Raw genomic sequence first — 26,935 nt, 5'->3', positions numbered from 1 at the left:
CTCTGCCTCAGTCCCAGTTTTCTGCCTCAGGCCTCACAGCTGACACACGGTCATCTGCGACCCTCTTGGAGCCCCCTGGGAGCATGGAAGCTGGCCCTGAACAGGACAGTGGGACGACCTGTCTGAGCTCCAGCCACCTTCCTGCTTTGGCACTTTGGGGTTCTGAGTTGGGAGCAAACCCAGCAAAACCTGGGTAATTATGACCCCAAACACATCAGAAGCCCGGGGGCTGAGGGGAAAGGGGAATCTAGTTAAATAAAAATCTAAAAAGATCAGATGGAAATATAGTAAAACATTTACAGCAGTGTTTCCCCTGAGAGCTGTGATTGTGGGTGATTTCTATTTGTGTCTTTGTTTTTACTTGCGTTTTTGAAACTTTTTACAATCAACATGAGTTATGTGTATGATAATTAAAAATGAAACCATAAGAATAGTTATAAACACCCCACATCTTTTCTTTGAGTGCCAGCTTCCTCTCCCACCCCCATTATCAAAGGAAAGCTTTTATTTCCTCAACTTTGTGTTATGGAAACTTCTTGGCATACAGAAAAAAATGAAAGAGCAGTATGACAAACACCTGTACAATATACAATACCCTGCTACCTAGATTCAAAATTGGAAATATTTTCTGATATTTGCTTTATTTATGTATATGTATAAATATATGCTTTTCCTGAAACATTCTGAAAACAATGAAAACGTTCTGAAACAATCTGTTAAGTAAATTGCAGGTATGATATATCACTTCTAAACACTTCTGAATGCATCTCCTAAGAGTAAAAATTCCTGAGAATCCAGGCCGGTTTCTTGTGGAATGTCCTACAATCTGGCTTAGTCACAGTCAGCTCTCTCTCCCCTCCAGCCATTTCCCTCCACTGGATGTTTCCCTGGACTGCTTCACCTGTCCAGATGGTCCGCAGATTCAGGATCTACTGCAAGCCCCACCTCCTCCATGAAGCCTTCCTTGAGGTAAGAGGAAAGCCAGGACCTGGTGCCAAAGAAACCAAGAACACTGCCAAGGAAGGAGGAAATGGTTAATGAGTCAAATGATCCCAAGAGCGTAAGTCAACGAAGAGGCACAAAGGTCCCCTGAGGACATTATCATTGAAGAACAGTTTCAATGGGGTAATAAGGGCAGAAGCAAGATTCCAGGGGCTTGAGTGATTAGCAGAACACAAGGCAGGGCATTACCAGTAAGGGTTTGCTCCGTGAGCAGTGGGAAGGAGTTGAGAGTGGGGGATGGATGGATGGAGGAAGGGAAAGCTCTTTGAAATGAGGCCCCCCCGTTTTCCATTGTCCTTCAGTATCCACCTACGGAGGAGGAAAGCTCAGATGGGACATGGGGGTGGAGGAGGAATGTGGCAACTGCCAAATAAACACACCATCCAGGGAAGCCAGCCAAGGCTGGGCCCAGAATATCTGGAACGGAACCCACCTTCCTTCTGCAGCAGGAAGTGGCGTTGGGAGCCGAGTTGAGAATTTCCGAGCGGTGAGGATGTTCCTGGTGAATACTTTTTATTTATTTATTTTTTCATTCATGAAAAAGCATTAGAATTAAGTGATTCCACCCCCCAAAACATTCCCTCCCACAGAGGAAGCACTTAATTTAGCCTCATGTTCCCAGTTGAAAAATATCCCTGAGGTTTGGAGGCCTCTGCTCGGTTGTTTGTCACCCTTGAATATGGCAGGATGTCAATGTGTATGGCAGGATCAGACTCTGTGTCCTGATTTCAGCTGAGGTCCTAAGGGAGTAGGTGGCACCATCCCAACCTTAGCACCCAGAGGAAGTGCTGTTAAACCATCTCTGCAGGATGTGGAAAGAGGTATTAGAAACCAACTTTGGGAACCTTAGATGACCCTCCCTCCTCTGGCCCATAAAAGAGGTTGGTGAGGCAGAAAGAGAGAGTTGAAAATTAGAATTTTTTTGGAGGCACTGTGTGATGGGTCTACCTCCTTTGGATGAGGTAGAGGGGTGCTTCCCCCTTATCAAGGTCAAATGAGAGGGTCTTCGATGACACCACTCAGAAAGCTTGATGGTGCTCCTGGAGCTTGAAGGACACAGTAGACTGGTATCTGATTCACCCAAGAGGTTTGATTTGTGGAAGACTGCCTTGAACTGGCTGTCTGGAATCTAAATGGAAATGTGATTGTGTTTAGGAAGTAACTGCAGCCCTTGAGGTGGTGGCTCAAAGGGGTTAGTTTTCTTGTACCAGGTGTGGCCGCACACAAGAGGCAAAGAGGGTTGTTTAGATACCTCTCCAAATGGCTACAGGGGTTGATCCCAGCACTAAGGAGCCTGGAGATGAACCATCCCTGATACCTATGTGTCTGTAAGAGGTGGCTTTGAAATGACATCCTAAGCAAGAGATAAGACAGGGACCCCAAGGCTTTCTCAAGCAGTTACAGAAGGATTCTTGACTGTACAATGGGCATCTGTCCAGCAGCAATGATCAGATTACAGTTGTTGCCTTCACATCTGTGATATTGTGATTTCTTATAAGAAATACGTATTTAGTCTTTGTCCCAGGTTTCCTGGCACAAAGGGTCCTGAGACCCTTGGGATTTCCTAACTGCTAAGAGTGGTAAAGGTGTCTTGATAGTCATAACAAACCTCTTTCAACCACACTGAGTTTCTTCTGTTAATGAGGCAACTTTTGGAAAAGACTAGGGGATGGGGGCTGTTGCCGGGGGAGCCACCCAGGAGATTAGAGGGTTGGAATCTTCACTTCCACGCCCCTGACCTCCAGGGTAGGGAGAGGGGCTGGAGATTGAGTTCAATACCCAATGGCCATTGATTTAATCAGTCATGCCTATGCAATGAAGCCTCCATAAAACTCCACCAGGACGGTGTTTGGAGAGTTTCTGGGTTGGTGAACATGTGGAGGTGCTGGGAGAGTGGCACACCTGGGGAGGGCATGGAAGCTCGCACCCATTCCTCATACCTTGCCCTATGCATCTTTGCGATCTATCTGTTCCTGAGTTATACCCTTTTATAATAAACCAGTAATCTAGTAAGTAAAATGTTTCTCTGAGTTCTGTGAGCTGCTCTAGCAAATTAATCAAACCCAAGGAAGAGGTCTTGGAAACCTCCCATCTATAGCAGGTTGAACAACCTGGACTTGTGATTGGCATGTGAAGTTGCTTGGGGTGGAGTGGGGCGGTCTTGTGGGACTGAACCCTTAACCTATGGGATCTGCCACTATGTCCAGGAAGTATCAGAATTGAGTTAAATTGTAGGACACCCAGTGAATGTCCGCTGAGAATTGAAGAATTGCTTGGTGGTGTTGGAAAAACACAAACATTGGAACATCCATGTGTATTATTTCATATGCCCTTAGGGAGCTATGGTCAAGCTGAGTAAGGGAGGATATCACATAGTGTAGGGGCCAACGAATAAAAGTCAAGAGTTTTCAAATGTAAAAAAAAAGAGAAAGGAAAAGAAAAGATGTTCTTTGGGTAAGGTTACTTAAACATCAAATAGAGTGTGGATAAAGCCACCTGAAGCCTTCTAAGGGTTTAAAGGGGCTGGATTGCTCGAGAAACTCCAAGCCTGGTCTGTAATCCTTAAAGCAACCCCAGACCCACACCAGTCAGAAGCCAGCTGTGAAAGCTGTGCAGAACCCGGGAAAGGCACATGCTTCGTGTTCATTTTAAATGGAGAAGAATTAAATTGCCCAAGTGGGCAACGCCACTGCCAAGGAAGAGATGAGGAGAACCAAGCGGGCTGACAAGGAACTCCCTCCACCATCAGGGCAGTGACTCTTACCTACATAGTGGGCTTGGGAGTAGCTGGGACCACTGGCTGCTGGATGTGTTTCTCATTCTCCCATTTTTCAAATGAGAGTTTTGCTGCAGTTATCCTGTTTCAACTGCATCATTGTACACCGCCCCACATGTAGTGGGTGCCAGATAACTTGTATTTTATTTTACAGGTCACTGACCTCGGAGAAGTTTATCTAGACCTCATGGAGAGAGCTGTACATCTCCCACAGATCCTGGACTTTGAGCTGGAATTGAAACCGGCAACCAGCCATTGATGATTTAAGTATCTAGGTACTAAAGTTTTTTCCTTTTTGTAATTACTGATTATAGCTTTGAGCTGTTTAACCTGCCCATTGTTAACTGTGCTGCTTAGGCAATATGCTATCTGACTCCCACTAGGCTCCTATAGATAACATCTCCCTGGAGCCTGGGTCACCATGGTAATGGGTGTGTGAGCTGTTTTTCAGGAATTAGAACTCCTTGTCCACTTCAGGCCACTTGAGACCACCAACTCATCAGCTGGGCCGTGCAGATGTCTGATAGGCAACCTTTTGACGTCAAGAGGCTAAAAACTCCACCCTCAGGTCATGCTAACACCTCCGTTTTGTGAATATGCATCTTATGAAGAGGTGGGACGTCTGACTACGCTTGCGCAAATCATCAATTACCTCACCTCTCCTCCCCTCCAATCACCTCTCTCCACATGTCAGACCACCTTGCCCCCTACCCCATAAATATCCCTGAGTCCTTATTTTCAGGGAAGAGAATTTGAGACTCATGCTCTCGCTTCCTCACGTGACTGCCTTGTGAGTAAACTCTCTGTCTGCTGCAATCTTGTCGTCTTGGTGTTTGGCTTTCTGGGCGGCGGGCAAAAATGAACCTAGTGGGGGCTGGCCCAGTGGTGCGGTGGTTAAGTTAGCAAGTTCTGCTTCTGTGGCCCGGGGTTTGCCGGTTTGGATCCCTGGTGTGGACATGGCACCACTCATCAAGCCATGCTGTGGTAGGCATCCCACGTTTAAAGTAGAGGAAGGTGGGCACGGATGTTAGCTCAGGGCCAGTCTTCTTCAGCAAAAAGAGGAGGATTGGCAGCAGATGTTAGCTAAGGGCTAATCTTCCTCAAAAAAAAAAAGTTCTGAGCTGAACCAAAACTCAGAAATAAAATTAACAAAAAACCCAAAAAATAACAAATGTAGTTTGGTAACAGGATCATTCATTGGCTAGAACTTTGGGGTCATCTCTCCTGTTCTATAGCAATAGAAGTGTTTGCTAGGAACTTGATTGCTCAGTTATGATCCCATTTCCTAGACTCCTCTGCAGCCAGATGTGGCCATGTACCCAGGCTAATGGGGTACAAGTGGAAGTGATGTGTACAATTCCCTGGTTGTACCCTTAAAAGGAAGTTTACTTGTATTCATTCTAGTTTAGTCCTCTTTTCTGAAATGATTTTATTTGTAATTCTTTCTTCAGTCTTGTCACTTTATTTCTAAGTTTTTCTTTTTTCTTTTTCTTTTTTGGTGAGGAAGATGGGCCCTGAGCTGACATCTGTGCCAATCTTCCTCTATTTTTTGTGAGATGGCCCCACAGCATGGCTTGAGGAGCCGTGCTAGGTCCACACCCAGCATCCGAACCTGCAAACCCCAGCCTACAAAGCAGAGTGCATGAACTTAACCCCTATGCCACCGGGCCAGCCCCTCAAAGTTTTTCTATTCTGATTCATGTTGTTATCTCACATCTGATATCATCTTCTCATTATCTTTTAGCTCATTTTGAGATAGTAGTTACATTTTAAAATCTGTTTTGTGGGTGTATCTTTCCAGCTCATCTTTGTTGTCTGTAGAGATGTTATTTCGCTCCTTATTCTCTCTTTTCTTATGATAACATTGTATGAGGTTTGGCCTAGATAATTGTCTATTGCTTATTTCTATTTAAAGTTAGTTTTCCTGAACTTTCAGAAGGAGGCTGGCCAGACTTCCAGCATAAGGTGAACAGAAATAATGATAGTGGGTTTTCTTGACTTATTCTAGAATTTTAATGGTAAAAATTTAATGTTTCTCCATTAAGTATGATTTTTTTTTTCTTTGAGGAAGATCAGCCCTGAGCTAACATCTGCCACCAATCCTCCTCTTTTTGCTGAGGAAGACTGGCCCTGAGCTAACATCCATGCCCATCTTCTTCTACTTTATATGTGGGACGCCTACCACAGCATGGCTTGCCAAACGGTACCATGTCCATACCCGGGATCTGAACCAGCGAACCCCAGGCCACTGAAGTGGAATGTGCGCACTTAACTGCTGCGCCACCAGGCTGGCCCCAAGTATGATATTTTAGAAAGGTTTTGTTGGCTATCTTTTACCAGGCTTTCTGTTGCTGGATAGCTAAGAATTTTTATTTTTATGGGTGTAAATTTTTAAAAACTATTTCTTTGTTGAGATAATCTTGTATATTTTTAAAATTTAATAATTAGGTGAATATTTAATATATTTTAATGTTGAACCATTACTGAGTTCTGGAGGTAAATCCAACTAGGGTATGATGTATTGCTGTTTTAAAAATATTTCTTGATACAGCTTGTAGAATTTTGTTTTGAACTTTTAGATCTGTGTTTATAAGTGATATTTCTTTCTCATTTTGTTCTTGTTTGGTTTGGGTATCAAGGTTTTTCTAACCTCATAAAATGAATTGGGGCAGGTTCTCTTCTTATTTTCTGGAACGTTTTGCATGAGATTGGAATGATCTGTTACTTGAATCCTTGGAAGGAACTGCCTATAAAACTTTTTTAATGGGTAAATTTTTAAACGTTCGATTACATTTCTCAGATGGTTATAGAATTATTTAGCTTTTCTATTTCTTCTTGAGTCAGTTTTCGATAGATAGATTTTCCAGGAAGTTACCCATTTCATCTGAGTTTTTAAGTTTAGCAGCAAAAAGTTGTTCGTCCTTTAGAATTGTTTATAGTTTAAATTTCTGTTTTTTCTATCATTATGCATTTTTTTCATTTTAATATTAAGTTGTGCTTTCTTTCTTATATATTGTGTATGTACTTAATTCCTAGATTTTATTATTTCATTCCTTCTGCTTTCTTTGAATTTATTCCATTATTCTTTTCCTTATGTAAAATGTTGGCTGATTAGCTCAATAATTTTCAGTCTTTCTTCTTTCTAATATTATCACTTACAGCTATACATCAATCTTATGTCATTTTCCTAGGATTAGAGCCTAAGATGGGGATTCTTGTGTACAGGATTTATTGAGAGAGGGCTCTCAGAATAAGGGAGCTGAGGGAAGCTGGATAAGGGAGAGGAAGAAGCTAAGCAAGAATGTGGTTCCAGCTGGAGTCTACTTGGGCCTGATCCACCAGGCGCTCTGGAGCATGAATGGCCACAGAACTGGTTCAACCTTGAGGCAACTGGGCTGGGCTTTTGCACCCCTATTTGAGCCAATGATTGGCTATAAATTGCCAGTTGGAGTGGCAAGTGGGGGCATAATCTCCCAGGTGAGATGGCTCCTGTGAACTGAGGACAGTTCTCTGGAGAAGGGACAGCCATGTGCTGCTGGCAGGCAACACTCATAGAAGCTGGAGACGAGCACATTGATCTGTTAAAGGGGATATGGTTGGGGCACTTACCACATACAATAATATATAGTATTTTTATTGCTTTATATTTGTAGTATTTCATGATTTTATATAAATTTATTTTATCTATAACCAATTTAGAAATGTGTTTAAAATAATTTATAAATGTGGGTTTTTTAGTTTTCTTTTTTTAGATTTATAAGTTAATTGCTTTATATTAAGAGGACATTTATGACACTCAGCCTTTCCCATTGGTTGCAAATTGCTGTGTGGTCTATTATGTAGTCAATTTTTGTGAATATTATGTTTGTGCTTGAGAAGAAGGGTGTTTTTTTTCTCTTGTTGGGTACGAAGTTCTATAAATGCCCTTTAGATCAAGCTTACTAATACTATTGTTCAAATAGTCTATATTCCTTAAAAATGTTTAATTTACTTTTTTCTCAATTATTGAAATAAGTTTGTTAAAAAATACGCTCAAAGATGATAGATTTGTTAATTTGTTCTTATAATGCTATCAAATTTTACTTTACTGTATTTCATCAATGCTAAGATGCACATTTTTTTCACATTTTAGCACTTTCTGTTATTGGGATACAGTTCACAATTGAGGATACCTTATGATTGCTTTTGGCCAGGTGGAGGTCATGGTGAAGTTGTCATTGCCTGAGCGTGGATGAACTTGGTCATAGTTGTTCATATTGTCACCGTTACATTTGAGTGATGTGCATGTTGGCACATCATGTGTTGAAGTTAATGAGCATTTCATATTTATTATCAATGTTACATGGATTTAGCATGGAAATGAAAAGTTAGGTACATTCCATGTACGGAAAGAGACTAGTAGGGCAAAACACCTGTGCGATGTTGAAGGAATCACTGTAATTCTGTTGTTTCTTGCAAGGCAACAACTAGGGATTTTATGAAATAAAATAAAGCTACCTGTAAGTTGATGAAACTGTATTGTGGCCAAAAAGCTTGCCTGTCATTCACCAAGCAATGCAACAAAAGGTAGTAGAAATTCCCAAACCCCTCAAATTGGATGAAAGACATTTCTATACAAAGAGAGGCCGGTTTGACTGATGTGTCATGTGAAAACTTTGCTAAAGCTCTGAAAATCAGTTTCCCAGAAGCTTTTTGCTGACTTTGAACAGAAGCTGTTTAATTTCTAGTGGTATGATTCAATTGGGGAAAAAAGGAAACTATGAGTTTAGGCAAACAGGGAATGATGACAAAATCACACGTTCTTTAAAAACCTCAAAATTGTACTGTCAATTCTCAAAGCACTGAAGAAATTAATATTTTAAGCACAGGTTACCAAGAGAAGCAAATCACTGTGATGCTCTATGTAGCTCTTGCTAATGAAAAGATGCCATGGTATTTAATATGAATAAGGTATTCATACAGTTTAATTTCTGAAAAAGAATACTTAGAGTTGGGGGCTGGCCCCGTGGCCAAGTGGTTAAGTTCGTGTGCTCTGCTGCAGGCGGCCCAGTGTTTCTGTTGGTTCGAATCCTGGGCGTGGACATGGCACTGCTCATCAAACCATGCTGAGGCAGTGTCCCACATGCCACAACTAGAAGGACCCACAACGAAGAATATACAACTATGTACTGGAGGGGCTATGGGGAGAAAAAGGAAAAAAAATAAAATCTTTAAAAAAAAAGACTACTTAGAGTGAAAGAGGGAGTTGTGGATACTTACGTAAGGATAGCAGGGATTGTCCCAAGTAAACTGGGTCACCCTAATTTTAAATTAGAAAGCTAGTTCTGAGAATGATATTTTCCCCAAAGATGTTATTGTGGTTGCATAAAATAATGGATGGATGCTGGCTGGGCCAATGGAGGATTAACTAAAAGCCATCTAGAACAGATGTACAGGAGACACGAGTGACCAATCCACCCAGTACATTAGTCTTGATGCATTTTATGGGCATTTATTTGAACAGTGAGATAACAAACTTAAGAGACAAAAAGAAGGAAAATACAGATAAGAAGGCCAGAGATTGAGAGAACATAGTGAGAAGTTCTAATATATATTTAATCAAAGTTCTAGAAGTGAGAGACAAGATGGAGACAGAGGCAATATTTGAAGAGAAAATAGCTGAAAAATTGCTGAAACTATTGAAAGATACCAATCCACAGATTCAAGAAGCTCAATCCCAAACAGTCTGCATAAAAAGAAGTCTGTATCTTGTTACATCATAGCGAAACTATAGAGGACCAAAGATAGAGAAAAAGCTGAAGAGCAGCCAGAAGGGGGGAAAAGAAGATTACTTCTCGTTAGATGGCAGTGGAAGTAACTGGATTGATATTTTCAATGTTTTGGGGAAAAAATCCATAGAATTCTATACCAAGCTAAAACGTCTTTTAAGAAAGGAGAAATAAAGGCATTTCCATAAAATGGAACATCTGAATTATGAGTTTATCCCCAGCAGAACTTCACTAAATAATATTCAGTTAGTACTTTAGATAAAAGGAAAATGAACTCAGATGAAAGGGCTGAGATGTAGAAAATAGATGAAGAGAAAAAAAAATGTAAATATGCTTTTTAATTGTATTCACTTCCCAGTGCCAGACACACTCACTTTTTATGGCTCTGCCACTTGCCCAATTCTCAGGAGCTTCTGAAATGGAAAATAAAACCACTGCTACCAAATGCTTTAGGGGGTTGAGATAAAAGTAATCTCAAGGCCAGAGTATTTGCTGCCATCAGAAAGACTATGACTACCTTTATTGTAAAATATCTGGTGAAACCATAGAGAGAAAAATATGGCTTAAAGGAAACACATGATAGAATCATCGTAAGGCTTTTCTGTTTTAAAACTGGACTATAAAAAGAACTCTCAATTCAATGATAAGAAAACAACCGAATAAAAATGGGCAAAGGATTTGAACAGACACTTCACAAAAGAAGATATACAGATGACAAAAAAAACACATGAAAAGATGTGCAATGTCATTAGTCATCGTGGAAATACAAATTAAAACTACAAAGAGATGTCAATACATACCTACCATATCACCCAGCAATCCAACTTCTATGCATTTACCCAACTGAAATAAAAACTTACATTCACACATAAATCTGTATGCAAATGTTTATAACAGTGTTAGTCATAATCTCCCAGACAAGAAACAATCCAAATGTCCCTCAACTAGTGAATGGATAAATTGTGGTATACCCATGTAATAGAATACTACTCAGCAATAAAAAAGGAACGAACTATTAGTATACACAACAACATGGATGATTGTGAAATGCATTATGCTAATTGAAAGAAGCCAGACTCAAAAGGCTACAAGCTGTACGATTCCATTTTTTCCAGAAGAGGCAAAACTGTAGGGACAGAAAACCAGTGGCTTCCAGAGGCTGGGGAAGGGCGGAGGGGTTGACCACCGCAGGGCATGGGGGAATATGTTGGGATAATGCAACTGTTTTATATATTGATTGCAGTGGTGGTAACACAATAGGATGAGCTTTTCAAAACTTGCAGAACTGTACACTAAAGAGTGATCATTACTGTATATAATTTATACCTTAAAAAAAGGCAGGCATCTTCAGGGTATTTTACAATCTCACTCTCTTTGACATGGAAGCAAATGCTCTTCATTACACACACACACATATACATCCAACGCATTGGTTGTTGTCTTGTCAAATGTCCAGAACCATTTCCTCCAGCCCTCTCTCTCCTTTTAGCAAGTGACTTTTCCACCTGCTTAATCAAGAAAAACTGGATTAGATGAACACATCTGACCTTTCTCTCCTTTACCTCAAATTTCCTCTCCTTATCTGCGTGAGGATACAGGATAACCTCTAAATATCTTAGGGCATTTGCATTCTAGTAAGGAAAATAATTTTAAAAATTATTAAAAAGTAGAATAAGCTCACCAAAAAGTACAGGGACTTAGTGGTATGACCACACACTGGCATCCCTTGATGTTTCAAGACTATTTGAGGATTAATTAACCATTTAAGGGTAAGTGGAAGAAGCCAATCTGAAAAGGCTATATAAACTGTATGATTCCAACTCTATGATACTCTGGGAAAGGCAAAAGTATGGAGACAGTGAAAAGATCAGTGCTTGTCAAGGGCTTGGGGGGAGAGAGGGGTGAATGGAGGAGCATGGAGAATTTTTAGGGTAGTGAGACTATTAATCTGTATGATATTACAACGTTGGATACAAGTCATTATACATTTGTCAAACCCATAGAATGTACAACACCAAGAGTGAACCCTAATGTAAACTATGGGCTTTAGTTAATAATAATGTATCCATATTGGCTGATCAATTATAACAAACGCACCACAATAATGCAAGATATTAAAAATTAAGAAAATTGGGAGGGAGGGTGAGGGGGTCCATGAGAACTTTCTGCACTTTTTGCTCAGTTTTTTCTGTAAATCTAAAGCTTTATTTTTTAAGTCTATTAATTAAAAAAAAAAGTGATGCAGAAGAGTTGAACTTTAGATGTGAAGATTTAGGAATACTTAAACAATTTTCTTTTGTTTGAAATTTCCTTCTTCTGTGTGCACGAGTGATGTCATAATTCATTGATCCTAAGACACATTTTTAAAAATCTGAGTCAGAATGCATCTTAAAATAAATGGCATTTTACATCTAATGAAATATCATATGATAAAAAATATATATCTAAATAAGTCTAAAAGAGTTATTTTAATAAGTATTAAAGAAAATATAAGATTCCAAAGTATTGCGTCATAGTTTAACGGGCAGTGTTTTTCTTTTTAAGTGGGGCTTTAAATAACAGCACATCTTACAAATGATGGTGTCTTTGATTAGATGAAATATAGTATAGGTGTACACTATAAAAATTGGCTAGATGATGCATATTTAATTTACCTATTGTTGCCTCTGGTGGTGGGAATTAAAAGGGGATTACAATTTGAATTGTAATGTTTTATTTCTCGTATTTAAAAATTGCAAAGCAACTGATAAAATGTTAACAATGATTAAATCTGAGAGGTAGAAGCATGGTGTTATGTCTTTCTTGGCTATTTTATTTTAGTTTCTATATTTAAAACTTTTAAATGACAAAACAAATATCTGAAAAAATAAAATGGAAGAACAGCTCAGAAACTCATTTTAATTGCGAGGGAGTATTCTTGGGCAATTGGGGGATGGTGGAACTTGAAGGAGGAAAAATTTGGGCAGGCAGACACAAAAAGACAAACACTGCACGATTCCACTAATATGAGGTCCCCACAATAGCTAAATTCAGAGAGACGGAAAGAAGAATTGTGGTTACCAGCGGCTGAGGGCGGGAGGGCTGGGGGAAGAGGGTGTTTTTATTGAATGGGTACAGAGTTTCAGTTTGCGATGATGAGAAACTTCTGGAAATGCATAGTGGCGATGGTTGCACAACACTGTACTTAATGCCACTGAATTGTACACTTAAAAATGGTTAAAATGGTAAATTTTATGTTATGCATATTTTAACACAAACTCAAACTGGGCAAGGGAATCAAGAGTTTTATTTTGGGCATGTTGAGATTTGAGATGCTCAAAGGGAGTTGGACAAAAATCCAAGCGCAGGGGAGTGGTCATGGGCTTGTGGATGTGGATTTAGCAGGCACCGTGTTGGAGCCAAGGGGCTAGAGAGAATGTAGGAAAGGGGAGGTAGTCAGTTCCAAGACTAGGGCCCTCCAACATTCAGAGAGGGTGCGTCCAGTGAGGTAGGAGGAAAACCAGGAGAAGCCAAGAGCAGAAAGCCTTCCCGGCAGGAGGTGGTCAGTGGTCTTGAATGTTTCTGAGAGACTGAGGTGAGGACCCCTGGATTTGGCAATGAGGGAGTTGTTGGGGTTTCAGCAGCATGCTAAGGAAGGAAGGCAGACTCCAGTGGGTTGGGAAGGGAGAAAGTGGTGATGGGAACTAGCTACAATACTTTGAAGAAGGTTTGCTGTGAATGGTAGGTGAGCAATGGGGTGGTAGCTGGAGGCAGGTAAGGAGGTCTGGGGTAGCCCTTTAAAAAAAAAGATAAGAGATGCTAGAAGATGTTTGTATGCTTGTGGGAATGGTCCACTATTCCCATAAGAAAGGGAGTGAGGGAAGACAAAGAAGACAAGGGAGAACTTAAGGAGGAGGGACATAAGTGGTGTGAATGGCCTTGGGTGGGAGCAGGACACCTCCTCCATCTCTGAGAGGATGGGCAGAGAGAGTGGGCCCCAGGCAGGCGGTTCTCAAGATTTGGTGTTGGGAAGATGATGGCATCTGTTTCCTCAATGAATTGAGAAGCAATGAAGAAGATGGCAGCTGTTTTCCTCACCAGCTGGGCTGGGCACATGAGGAGGTGTTGGAGGTTTGAGGACAGAGAAGGGGTGAACAAGTCATAGCAGACAGTGGGAAAGGCAACACCCACAGCATGTGCAGCGTGTGCACCAGGCAATGCAGAGTGTCCTGTGGAGCCCTATCGTCCGGGATATAAAGGGCATAAAGATGGAGTGCTCCCCAGCAGCGCTCTCTAGCCAAGTCCTCTGGGGTGTGGGCAGAGGGCGCAGGCAGGTGTGTCTAACTCCATCAGTGATTCCCAGCGTGAGCTTCCTGGACCAGCAGCAAGAGCATCACTTGGGAACTTGTTAGAAATGCAAATGATCAGGCCCCATTCCAAACCTATTGAATCAGAAACTCGGGGTGGGGCCCAGCCATCTGTGTTTTTCACAAGCTCTCCAGGTGATTTCTAAAGGTTTGAGACGCTCTCAACTAGGGTGAAGGAACTAAGGGCACTAGGGCTGATCTGCAACTTGTAGGTGACCACAGCTGCCATTCTCTGGGGCAGATGTTCCTAGAGCTATGAACTCTGGGGTGTCTTCTCTCTTAACTAGTGACAGATCTATAAGCAAACCCCGGAAATTGCCGAGAATGAAATGCTGTTTCTAATGAAAGATTATTGTGCAAGGCAAACAATATCCTTCAAACGTACTTTTTCTGAGTCTGAATTTGAATATTGAGTTTCGTGTATCTTGATCTTCGCTCCTGCCCACAGCGTTTGGAAAGGACCCTGGACTCTCCTTTCTCTCCCTGGCTCATGTCTTCTAGGGTTGTCACAAGGATCTTCTTGAGGCCTACTCCATTTGCCTACATGGCTCAATTCCAGTTTTCAAGTCTGTGGGGAAACAACGACGAACTGGCCAATCTCCCACGTGTAAGGCCTTTTCCTCCTCAGCTGAAATAAAGACAAGGATGAGTCAGCCTCTCCCAACCTCCAGGATCTCCCAATCCTCCCAGTGACTCAGAGGACGGTCTGTTTAGTGGGTAAATGCTCCGCCCAGGAAGTTGGCAGCCCCAGCCTCCCCCTACCTGAGTCACTGGCCTTTGGTGCTGCTATCAAGACATATTGCCACGAAGACCTGTGGAGGCAGGCCAAGAAAGATCAGCGATCAGTGGACCAGGAAAGAGGATGGGAGTTGAAAGGCTAAGATGCAGGAGACTAAATTTGTTCCTCACTTGCTGGTGGCCTCGGACGGACCAACAAAGGGCTCAGTGTCCCTATTTGAAAGTGGGACAAATCATATATCCTACAACGTTAATAGACTCAGTAGTGGCACAAAAGGAGAAGATGAGCCTCTGGGAATATATCTGGCTGGAGACACACTTTGCAACTTTTCTGTGCAAAAGGAAGGGAACCCTGGGGGTGGTTTATCCTTGAGGATTTCTAGGACAAGCTGTAGCCTGAGCAGGGCCTGCAGGAGGGTGGGGAGACCTCCATTGGCAGAGGGGCAGGAGGTCTGATGTTTGGGGGCTGGCTCGAGGCAAGGGAGCTTGGCAAGCAGGGGCACCTGTGGGGGCACAGAGCAGCTGGTGGAAACACGGCAGCCCATGGCCTTGGTTTCAGTATTGCCTGAGTCGCCGGCTCTGGCTTTCTTTTTTGTCTCCTTCACTGCTTCTCTGTCTCGTCCATCTCTGTTTTTCTCTGTTTGTCTCCTCCTCCCCTCTCCTACATCGCAGAGAGTAGCGGGGGCTCCCCTCCCCATGGGTTGTTTTCTTTCCTGTTTAGATGGTGACTGGCATCTGCTTATGGAGGCAGCAATCAACTCATCCTGTTTACTTGTCGCTGACACAGTGGGTTGTGGTCAGCGAGGCAGTCCGCCACAGCCCCCCAGGGTCGGGTGGGGACCAGGATGCTGACACACACAGGCACATACACTCAGCCATGACCAGGTCAGTTTGCCTCACCAGAGCCAGGAGGTCCTGGGCTGTCCTGCTCTGATGTCTGGGATGCCGTGGGACAGTCAGCTGGGCCGAGGTCACCTCCTCTGCTGCTGACGTCGATGGCCCAGCATGCTTGGCATGGACTCAGGGCTCAGAAGAGGTCTCCTGACTGAAGCTGAGTGCATGGCTCCTCGGAGAGCTGGGGAGGTCTAGACGCAAGAAGGGCAGCACCCGCAGGGGATAATGTTAGAAGGCATCTTGCTCAGAGCTCCCATTCCTAGGGGAGGGAGTTAGGACCAGAGAAGGCAAAGGGCTTGAGGAAGGGTCACCGTTTACACACCCACCCTCTGCTCTGCCTTTCTGGACTGGCCCTCCCTCCTTTATTCATGTGATTTGAGACACACGGCTTACTTTGTTTTTCTTGGTTTCCCCAAATCCTGTGTGGTGGCTACTGTTCAGGGTTAGGCTGGAGATTGACAAGGTTTCCAGGGGTTGGTGGTATGAGTGGGGAAAAGGGCAGGAGTCAGGCCAGACCTGTGGGGGGACAGATAGTGGTGGTGATGGACATTAAAATAGAGTCATGGAGGAACCAAGGCCGAAAATATGGTGCTGTTTTCAAGGTGCTTGCCTAGGACCTGCTTCCTAGTTCCAGCCTTAGCCAAGCTTCCAGCTGGCCCCAGTCAACATCATATGCAGCAGCAGAACTGTCTAGCTGAGTCCAGTCAACCCATAGAGTTGTGAGCAATAAGAAATTGTTGTTGTTTTAAGCTACTAAGTTTTGAGGTTGGTTTGTTACATAGCAGTAGACAACTGAAACTTACTTTGGCAAGTACTCCAGCACCTCTGCCACTGTTGTCCCTAAAGCCAGATGCCTCCAGCACCATCCTTGCTACCGCCCTCCTGAATGGGTTCTGGGTGACGTGTGTCTCCTCGCATTGGTCTCTTCCACATGAAAATCCTCCCTGGTGCCTTTGGTTGCAGGGCCTGGATGATGCCAGCTCCCCAGCTGCAAGGGAGACTGGGAAAGACTGCTTCTGGCTTTGGAGTACAGGGTGCAGGATTCGTGACACGGAAAGTTCCTCAAACACAGAAGAATGCTCAAAAGGTGTTGGGCACCCCTGAAACATGATGAAGGTCCTCAACAATGGCCGATACTTTTCATGAACTTTCTGTGTGCTTGGCACACAGCTCTGGGTCCATTCACCTTCTAATTGCAAACAGTGCTCTGACGTCACCCTTCCTCACTCTTCATCACTGTGGTTTGGATGGGATCATCTCCAGGGTCGGGCATAGGATTCAGGTCCAAACAATGATATGTGACCCACTCAGAGCCAACTTAATGCAACCTTGGCTTTTTCTGGGACAGCTGAAAGAAATGAGGACTTGGGCTGTGAGGATGGAGCCTAGAGTTGCTGGCAGCCATCTTGCCGCTGCAAGGAACAGAGAAGAAAGATGAGAAGAAGACTAAGTCTTGATGATGTTTTTTGAGTCTCTTGGTACCCGATCAGTTGTATCATTGGAAGTCTTCCATTGTGTGAGCATATAAATTTCCTATTTGCTTACATCAAGCCAATTTGAGTAGTTTCCCATCATTTGTAACCCGTCAGGTCCATATTAATATGCTTATTTAATGCTCACAAGAACTCTTTGGAGTAGGTATTATTTATTAACCCCATTTTACAGATGAGGAAACTGAAGCACAGAGAGGCCACATGCAAGCTGAATTCAAACCCCGGAAATCCAATGCCGAGAGCCCACTCATAAACATTCTGCTCTCCTTGGTGACAAGGAAGGATTCACGGGGAGGGTGTGACATTTAACCTGAGGTTTAACTCCAAGGGGACATATGGGTTTGTAAGGAGGTGAGAGAAAGGCTTCTGGGTGAAGGGAATAGCTTGGGCAATGACAAGGCCTTTTCTCCTAAGAAACCTCCCCTCTAATTCACTGCGTCCCTGCCTTGCAGTCTGTACCCAAGCAGGTCCCTCCTTCAAGGGAGCATCAAACCCCATTTCTGCAGGGATTCCTGGCCTTTGGATCCATGTGGACCTCTGCTCTGAAGCGGGGCCTGGTGGGTCCCCTCTGGGGTGCAGGTTAGGTGAGGCACCCTCCTCAGCCTGAAAGCCAGTTCAGAGCAGGGGCCTGGCTTCCCCCAAAGGCTTGCACCCCTTGGACTGGGGCTCTGTCAGCTTCAGGAGGCCCTGGAGATGCTCACAGAGTTAAAAAGAGTGAACTTGTCACAGACCAAGCACTCCCCGCTTCCTGCCCCACCCCCCCAACTTAAACTAGAACAAATGAAAACCCATACAGGACACCTGGGCATTACTTGCAGAATCTCAAATAGAAAACGAATAAATAATTTCCAAATAATTCTGATTTTTTTTTTTAAGAAAAAAAGTGACCCTCACATTTACATTTGCTTCGATTTTTACTATACTGAAGATGAGGCGGTGGGTACCAGTGAAGGATGTCTTCTTAAAGAGGCCACTTCCACTCACGGCCCTGGGCCGCGAAGGGACAGACAGGCTGTGGCGATTCGAGTGCCCCCTGGGCCCTGCTGTTGAGGGTTAGAGATTGATACGCCGAGGTCTCGGAGGCGAAGGGGGTGGGAGTGGAGGCGGAGGCAGCGGTGTTGGGGAGAAGATGAGATCGGAGGTGGCCCTTGGGGACGAGCCCTCGGACGGCAACGGAGATCCGGTGGAGGGTCTGCGGAGCGAAAGCAGCTCTGGGAGCAGAGAGGGGCGCCCCTACCTTCCAAAAGCATGGTTCTGGACACCGCGGGTAAACTGAGGCCCGCGTCCTGGCTCTGCTCGTCGCCTCGGCCCTGCGTTACGCCTAGCCCCGGGCCGGCTGGAAGCTTTTCTCTGGGGGATGCAGGGGTGGCGACGTTTGGCGCCCAGCTGGAGGAGGCGGGCGTGGGGCTTCGGTGGGGAGCGCGGCACCTGGTTCGGAGGCGGGGGCGCTGCGGTCCCGGCGCCGGCGGCCTCCGGTCCCTCGGCTCCCGGCGGGGCGGGCCCGGGGAGGAGCTCGGCGCGGCCCCGCCCCGAGGCGGAGCCGGGGGCCGGCCGGAGCGGACCAGGCGGGGTGGGCCGGGGACGCGAGGCGGAGCGGGGCCCCACACAGGCCGAGGCGGCTGGCTCGGGCCCCTACGGTCCCGGCGGCGGCGGGAGGAGGAAGCCAGGCGGCTGGAGGAGGAGGGAGGCGGAGGAGGCCGAGGCTGGAGCGCCGCTCGCCGCATACTCACTTCCCCGGCTCAGCAGGGAAAGGTACCGCGCGCCCTCTCTTCGGCCCCGGCCCCCGGGCCCCTGGTCCCCTGGTCCCCTGGTCCCCGACCCCCAGCCCTCGCTCGGGAGCAGGCAGGGGCTGCGGCCGCCGCGGGAGGGCGAGGGGCCCGGAGCGGCCCCGGGGCTCGGCCGGCCCGGGGCTCCGGCGGCCAGCGCGGCGCTCGGGCCGGAGGGCTGGGGTGCGCGGCGTTCCCAGCGGGGGGCGCGGCGCCCCCTCGCTCGCGTCTAGGCAGCTGCGTCGGGCGGGGGCCGGGGGTCCCGGGTTGGGGGCTGCACGGGCAGGGGGTGGCGAGCCGCAGGGAAGCGCCTGGACGCCCGGCGGGCGCAGACAAAGCCGGGCGCTGACGCCCCACGACGAATCGGGCGGCCGGAGGGTGGGCGCTGGGGAAGAAGAGAAAGCTCCGGTGCCGGCGAGGACGCAGGGAGAGGCTGGGCTGCCGTCCTTCCGGGCATCCGGGTGGTCTTTTCGCGGGGTCCCAGGCAGGGTGGGGAGCAGCTCTCTCCGAAGGGCCAACGGAGGGGCTCACGGGCTGCTCGGCAAGGGGTAGCGTGTGTTGAGGGCTCACTTTGGGAGAGGGGCTGGGGGCTGGGGCTCTAGTGGAGCGAGTGAGGGTCCCGTGGACTCCCTCGGAGCTGCACCGGGCAGGGGCACAGCCTGATGAGATAAGCACAGTGGCTGGCCCAGATGGTGAAATGTGCCCCCAGGTTGTTTGCAGAACCTGTTGGTGGTGGCACGTCCCGTGCCAGTCCGCGGGGGGCAACTTGTCCGTGTTTGGAGCAAGCAGCGAAACGACAGGTGTCTCGGGGGTCATTGGAGTGGCGCGAACGGAGGGATAGGTAGAACGGAGGGATAGGTGGCGTGCATCTGAAAGAAAGTGTGTGCAGTAAAGGCCCCACATCTGCATTCTGCCGCCTTTGCCTGCTTTCCCTCTGTTGTGGGGGGGTGGGGGGAGGGAGGGGGCAAGCATCCTAGTTCCTGCGCAGGCCCATGCCTCTGCTTGGGCTTCAAGGTGGGCCGTTCCCTGTCCCCCAGTCTTCAGTTACTTCTCCTGTCTCTGGTGTTAGAAGTGACTTCTTCCCCGCCCCCCCCCCCCATCATGCTCAACAGCGTAGGAACGTCTGTTGGCACCCTTCTCCCCCATTTCATAGCGCCATTTTGCCTTCCTCTCTCATTCTCCCCCAGCTATACACCCACTTCCCCACTTCTCTTCACAGCAAAACTTCTCTAGAGAGCTGTCTGCACCTGCTCCTCTGGAGCACATCCTTTAGGTCCTTCGGCCCACCTGACCTGGCTTTGGTCCCTCACTTCACTGAGTCACTGGAGACCAGGACAGGTCTGCAGTGATTTCCACGCCCCGACAGCAAGGTCTTCCCCACAGGAAGGTCTTCCTTGACCTTCCTTGGTCTTGTTGATCATTCTCTCCCCCTAGAACTAATATCCTCTCTTGGCTTCTTCTAGTTTTCTTCCTCCCTCCCTGGCTGGCCCTTCCTTAGTCATCTTTAGGGACAACTCCTCCACTCAACTCTAAATGTTGGGGGATCCCAGGGCTCTGTCCTCAGCCTCCGCCCCTCCGCTGGCTCTCTTCTATTTACATACCCTCCAAGCTCTCATTCTTCCCTATGATTTTTAAAATCAAGCATTAATTTACAGACATACAGATCTGAAATGTACATCATTTTCATTCTTATGATTTTCAGTAGCAAATTTTATCTCCAGCCCCAGCCTCTCTATCCAACTACCCTTCTGAAGATTTATGATGTCCTGGATGTCTCATTGGGATGAAAAGTTTCACGTGGATGAACCAGAACCCTGACTGCAATCCCCAAATGTGACCCTCCACAGGCCTTCCCATCTGATAAAGGGCCCATAACCCACCCACCTTTAAAGACAAGAAACCAGGTGGCATCAACCCCTCCCTTTGCCTCCCTCCCCACATTCAGTCCAACAGCAAGTCCTTTTGGTTCTTTCTGCAAAATCTATCTTAGGCCTATTATTCTTCAGCTCTGACTCCAGGGCTACCACCCTCGGCTACTGCCCTAGGCTACTGCCCCAGGCCAAGCTGTAGTAGCTGTTACCCACTTTCCCCAAATCTACATTTGCCCTTCTCTAGTCCATTTTAACGGAGCATCAAGAATGATTTAGGAAAACTGATTAGATAATCTCATTCCTCTAAAACCTTCAATAGCTCCCTATGGCACTTGGCTTGGGCATCCAGTGATTTATTTCAGGCCAGGCCTTGGGTGACTGCTGGGTACCTAGCCCTGAAGGGCAGGGAATTGAAGCTCCAGGGAGGAGCTGGGGCTGGGAGTCTCTGTAGATCCTTGTCTTTCCACCCACAGCTCTCCTGTTTGCAGAGGAGCCGGCTGAGAACTGAGTTGTGTGGCTGGTGCTCTCAGAATAGAGAGCTGAGAGCCAGGGGACCTCAGATCTGGGAGGGAGGGGAGCTGGGCCCTGGACAGGGGGACTGGTGAGGGACCCCAGGTAATACTGTGAGGTGAGTGCTGAAACTAGGGGCTGGGGGTCCAGATCTAGGGTCAGGCTGGCATGCCTAGGAAAGACCTCGAGCTGGGATAGGTGGCAACAAGGAGGCTATCCTGTGTGGGAGAAATCAGGCAGAGGCGGAGAGCTGGGCCAGGACCCTGGTATACTCACTGGGTGCCAGTGTTCTAAGGACTTTGCAAATATTAACTCCTTTAATCCTCTTAACAGCTCTATAAGGTAGGTCTTATTCCCACTTTACAGATGGGAAGACTGAGGCAGTCACACAGCTCAATAGTGACAGAGCAAAGATTTGAACCCAGGCAATGTGGCTCCAGAATCCATGCTCTAAACCTCTCCACTTGCCACTTTGCTCATGCCTCTCAGATGCGTGCTAGCGGAAGGCTTCTTAACAATCAAGTTGTTTTTCCTGACTCCCAGAGGTGCCTGGCCTTGGGGGCTGGGGAGGTAGGAAAGAAGTTACACCATCTAAGGGAGAAGGGGTCCTCGCTCAGAGTGGGCAGCTGGGTTTCTCTGCTTCACGCCCCACCTTTTCTTCCAGGAGAGGCTCCCAGCCCAGGCCAAAGAGTTGGGGGTCATGTACACTGTGATTTTGGGGTGCTGGGGAGGTCAGCTGCTTCTGGTATGAAAACAGCTCCCTGTTTGAGATGCCACCATTAGATTATCACCCCTCTGGGTTTAGCATTGCTCCGTTGCCCTCTTCATCTGCCTCTGGGGAGCCCGGGGAGGTCAGGTAGGGGCTCTGCAGATAAACTGGCCTGTTTTGGATTCCTTCTAGAATGTTGTGAGGTGGAGCTTCAGACTTGTCCTTGGGAGCCTGGATGCGGGTCTGAGTAGGGCCTGGCTGAACATGGGAGCAGAGCTGGGGGAACAGAGAAATGCAAACTGAAAAGAGCTTAGTCCACTTCCCTGTTGGCCCTGTCCTTACCTCTTGTCTGTCTGTAAAATGGGATAGAGAGACTCTCTTTCTTTGCTCCCCAGAGGTTGTGGAAGCCGAGAACTCTTGGGGGTTACATGCTTGAGTGGCTTCTTGCAGACCCAGGGTAAAGGAGTGAGGACTCCCCATGGGATGGCAGCCCCCAGGAACTGGGCCAGAAAGGAGGGGGCTGGAAGGAAGGTGTGGCAGCCCTGTCCTGCAAGGCTTTTCTGTTTGGTCATGCGGACACCTGTTGGCAGGTGACTTGGCCTCCAAGGGGTCTGGCTGGCTGGCTGAGCAAGGATTTGCTGACCACACGGGGATGGAGTCTCTTTGCTCCAAATTCTGAGCCCCAGGGTTTAGAGGATCTGCTCCTCTATCTTGGTAGATCCTGCCAGCCCCCAGGAAAAGAGGGAGGCAGAGCTGGTGGCATTCTCTTCTGCATTTTGGGAAACCGAGGCATTGAGTAAGCACATTGCTGCTAGAAGCACACCCGGCCCATGGTGCTCGGGAGTGCTTGCTCTCTGGCAGGGAGTATGGAGGAGGATTGCCCACGCTGCCCCAGTCCTTTTCTGCTGAGTTGAAGTGAATGCTGAGGCAGATCCTGAGGCTGGTAGGCTCGAGCTGAGAGTGGACTTCCTGACACCTGGATGCTGGGCTTGCGGTCAGCACCTGGCATCTCGTATGCCCTAGCCTGGCACTCAGAGCCACTGGGAACACAGGACAGAATCCCCACTCTGCAGGGAATAAGAATGAGCCATGCCAGGTATGACATAATGAGGTGCACTTCAGACTAGCTTCCTGCAGGAGGTGGTGCTTTTAGAGAGTCCTAAACTCCTAGGTGGCTTTGGCCAACAGAGGAGGGGATGGCATTCCTGAGGTGGAGTGGGACCCCAAGCCTGGAGAAGTGGGTCGAAGCCAGGTTGGGGAAGGCCTTGACTGTCGAGCTGCTGAGTTTGGACGTGATTCACTGGGCCCCAGGGGAGTCATCGAAGGTTACAGGCCAGGGGTACAATGACTTGATCAGAGCAGTGATCTATAAAAGTGCTTCTCCAACTCTGACATACACGTGCATCACCGGGGTAGCTTGTTAAAATGCAGGTTCTAATTCAACAGGTCTAGGGTGGGGCCTGAGACCCTGCATTTCTACCAGGCTCCTGGGTGGTACAGTGCTGCTGGTCCATGGGGCATCTTTGTGTGGCGAGGGTTGAGATTGGGGACTCAGGGGCCAGGAAGGTGCAGGGACAGGCACAGGTTGGGTGGGACCTGGAACAGGTAAAGGGGACTATCCCAGCTCCTGTGGACTGTTTTGGGGGAGGTGTGAGAGCTGAGATGGGGGCAGGGCAGAGGCGAGTGTAGAGAGGGTGCGGGATGCAGGGGGCCACTGTGCTGTGAGGTGGGGCGGAGTGGGGAGCCTCTCAGGGCTTAGGTCTCAGGCAGGGAACACAGGCCTGATTTCTAGGGTGTCTGACTGTGAGGAACTCCCAAGACCACAAGGGGGTGTCTTAGGCGACTGTCCCAGGGCAGAGTGACATGCAGGCAGCATGTACGGCATCTTATCTTTGCCCACAGCTGAGCCCGGCCCTATGGGTAGCCAATCTGGAGTGAGCACTCTTCCTCCAGCCAGGGTGGGGCCCAGGAGATTGGGGAAACAGCTGACTCCAGCCCCAGACATGCCATCTTCTCCTAAAGCCCCCGAAGTCTCCCCAGCTGCTGAGCCACTACCCCTGGCGTGTGCAGTGTCCCTTGCCTGGGCCTCGTAGCTGCCGCTGATGGTTACGTGAGCCGTGGGTGGGGTGGGCTACCTCCCCCGTGCACCTGGAAGTGGGAAGGCCTGGATGCTTCTCTCTGCTCTGCCCCTGGCTGGGCCACTACAGGCAAGTGTCTGCTCCCCTCTGAGGCCTCAGTTTCCTGTAAATTGAAGGATTCAGTCCTCTCCCTCCGGAGACGGGGGAGGGTCACAGGTTTGTTAGGTGGGGCACTGCATCTTCCCAGAATGGCATTTAATACATTTTAATTTTGGTAATATTAAACCTTGCATGCTAATGATGGAGTAGAGTGAGCAGTTCGCACGGAAGCACTGTCCAGCTTGCTTTGGGGATCTCCCAAGGCCCCTTACGCTTTGGGCTCTGCATGGCCAGGAGGGTGGTATCTGAGGGCACTGGTCAGAGGAGGCCCCTTCAGATGCTGGCAGGAGGGTGGGCAGTGACCTCACCCAAAGGAAGGTGGGAAGGGCCGACACTGAGGGCAAAGATTCAGTGACTCTGGGCAGTGCCAAGAGGGCTCTCAGGCTGAGCTCCCCAAATGTCCCACATACCTCCTAATAGGACCGCAGGGCCAAGCCAGTCACTCCCCACTTTGATTCCTGCTCGTGTGCCCCCTGCTGTGTTAGGCTGTCCTGAGGAGGTGGGAGGGGGTGGCATTTCTCAAAGACTGTTCTGAGAAACCTCAAGGGTTCAGGGGACAAGTAAGGGCAGAAACTGGCAAATTTAGTCCCCTACCCTGTGGGAGATTCAGTGTGCTAAGAGAATTAAAAGCTCTGACAAGTCCTGCAGAAAAGAAACCATTTGGTGTTTCCCAAACTGATTTCACCATAGAAATCTTTTTTTGAAGACTTCCTAATAATATCCCACTGACCAGGAAAACACCTGGTGGGAAAGGGCTGATGCAGAAGGATGCTGCTCCATGAAAGACCACAAACACGGGTGATGGGTGGTCCTAGAGTGCCAGGGAGGGAAGGATGGACGGTAGCTTCCTGGAGCACATGGACTTCATTGGATGGGTACTATTTGGACCATCAGTGGAAGAAAAGGGCACTGTAGAGGGAGAGGCGGCCTGGAGGGGCCTGGGGCCCAGAGCCAGCCCTGGGTTCTCATGACAGCAGCCCTGCTTCACTGGGTGGGTGAAGAAGGGATCTGGGAGGACCCCTCTGGTGCTTAGGACCTGACAGTAGCCAGGCCTGTGTCTCTGGGATTCTGGGAGGGCCTCCCACCCCACTGCTCCTGCCACCTTCTTGCTCTGCAAGTTCTCTCCCACCTTTCATCTCAGAGAGGGGGGTTGTGACCTCCGGGCAAGAAGCTAAGCCTCTCTGTGCCTCAGTTTGCTCATTTGTACTATGGGGATAACATTACTGCCCTTGTAGGCTCATTGTGGTGTCGAATACCTGTTGGCTGCTCTCAGTGTGACTGACATGGCTGTAGACATGGCTCTAGGAGGGACCCAGGGAAGGAGACCGCAGTCAGGGAGATGGGAGGCACAAAGGCCAGCAGAGAGCTTGGTGAGGCGTGGAGTGGGGTCCTGATCAGAGCACGGAGTGGTCTTCTGTAGAGGAGGAGAAAGAGTGAGGGCCGGGCGGTCAGGACTGGCTCCCTGGAAGAGTGGCTGGCAGGGTGGGGAGATCTGGGCAGAATGAGGAGACTTCACAGGCCACTCTGGGCCCTGAGGGCTCAGTCTGGGTGTGGGAGTCAGGATCCGGTGGGTGGGTGTGGGAGACAGGGTGGCTGAGGGCAGGGCTGGGGTATCAGGGACCTGCCTTCACTCATTAGGCCGTGGGGAGCGGGGCAGTGGTTGATCAGAGCTGTATTCTAGTGAGAAGTGTGGCGGGGGTGTGCAGTGCTGGTGGTTGGGGTACAGGCCCCCGCCCTCCTCCTTTGGGCTTTCTTGCAGAAGAGCTGTGCCCCTTCAAGCTCAATGCACGGGGAAGGGTCTGCTTGCTTTTATGACCCTGATCCTCGCATTCGCAGAGCTCTGAGTCATTTTCCCAAAAGGTTAGGAATTGCATCCTGTTGCCTTCCTGGAAGGGGTGTTGCAAGTGCGGGGGTTGGGGGAGAAGGGGGAGGGCTCCAGGGCCCCTCCCCCTCGGCTGGGGGGGACAGTCAGGGAGGCCACCCTGCCTTGCCTCTTGCCTCACCTCATTTCCTCTGAGGTGTGAGGCGTCTTTGTTCAGCAGCTTAGGTGGGGGCCCTGGGGTGTGGCATCTCAAACAGCCGGCCAGGAGAGGTTGCTGTCATGGGGCAGGGTCAGGCTGCTGTGGTGACGAGGCCAGAGTGCGAGAGGCCCTGGCAGAGGATGCTCCGTGAGCTGCTTACCCAGCCAGCCACACTCTCTTGTCCTCCTGTGCCCACCTCTTTCTTCCTCAGACAGGCGGGAGCTGGGGGCTTTTCCTGTTCTCCCTAAATCAGGGGCCGGGAGGGCGGAGGACGACGAAAAGCATTTGGGTTCAGCGGGAGCATGGTGGCCGAATCCTTGCCCCCTGTAGTCCAGATTCCTTTATCCTCTGGCTGCTTCTTGGGGGAGGGTGTCAGGGAAGGTGTGATTTAAGACCAGAAGGAGCAGCACTTGGAAATGAGTTGTATTTTATTAGAAAACAGAGCAAAGAACCTAGCCACCCTCTGCCAACTTTGTGCCAGGCCCCGGCAGACCCATAGTTCCTGTCCTCCCCACACGGCCCCACGAGGCACGAGCTATTACCACATTTCACAGATGGAGACGTGGGCAGTGCCAGCAGATGGCGTGACTGGGTCCCCAACCGAGGTTCTGGGACATTTGGTCCAATGCCCTTTCCTCACCTCACCTCGCCTCACCCTCAGAGCCTGTTCCTGTGTTCTGTCTCCCCATCCACAGCCAGACTTGCCCTCCGGCCAGCCCAGCCCCGATTCCCAAACTCCTGACCCGGGGAGGACAGGCTGCTGGGCCCTCCTTGTGGACTGGCAAAAAACTAGACCTTGAGTCA

The 26,935-nt window shown here is 48.3% G+C and overlaps 1 protein-coding gene and 1 long non-coding RNA gene across 8 annotated transcripts in view; one reads left to right on the top strand and one right to left on the bottom strand.

Moving 5' to 3' along the window:
* Positions 1-12,817: 12,817 nt before the first annotated feature.
* LOC139078035 (uncharacterized) lies at positions 12,818-15,783 on the bottom strand. Its single transcript, XR_011530742.1, has 3 exons — positions 15,531-15,783; positions 14,655-14,704; positions 12,818-14,520 (listed from the first exon to the last, which is right to left on the bottom strand). It is a non-coding gene; the product is annotated as an uncharacterized lncRNA (long non-coding RNA).
* Positions 15,784-18,584: 2,801 nt separating this feature from the next.
* Positions 18,585-26,935, top strand: part of SMOX (spermine oxidase) — a 36,765-nt gene continuing 28,414 nt past the window's right edge. For 3 of the 7 annotated variants that reach the window (XM_070587917.1, XM_070587914.1, XM_070587919.1), the window contains exon 1: positions 18,585-18,769. The gene's annotated coding sequence lies outside the window, so the exon portion shown is untranslated. Of the gene's footprint in view, positions 18,770-23,844; positions 24,081-26,935 lie in introns of those variants that run through there. The other 4 variants (XM_070587915.1, XM_070587916.1, XM_008507944.2 and 1 more) reach the window with 4 other exon arrangements.

The sequence above is a fragment of the Equus przewalskii genome, chromosome 21, assembly GCF_037783145.1.
Source record: "Equus przewalskii isolate Varuska chromosome 21, EquPr2, whole genome shotgun sequence".
Classification (NCBI taxonomy): Eukaryota; Metazoa; Chordata; class Mammalia; order Perissodactyla; family Equidae; genus Equus; species Equus przewalskii.
Note: the sequence above shows the minus strand (reverse complement) of the source record. Positions and strands in the feature narration are given on the sequence as shown.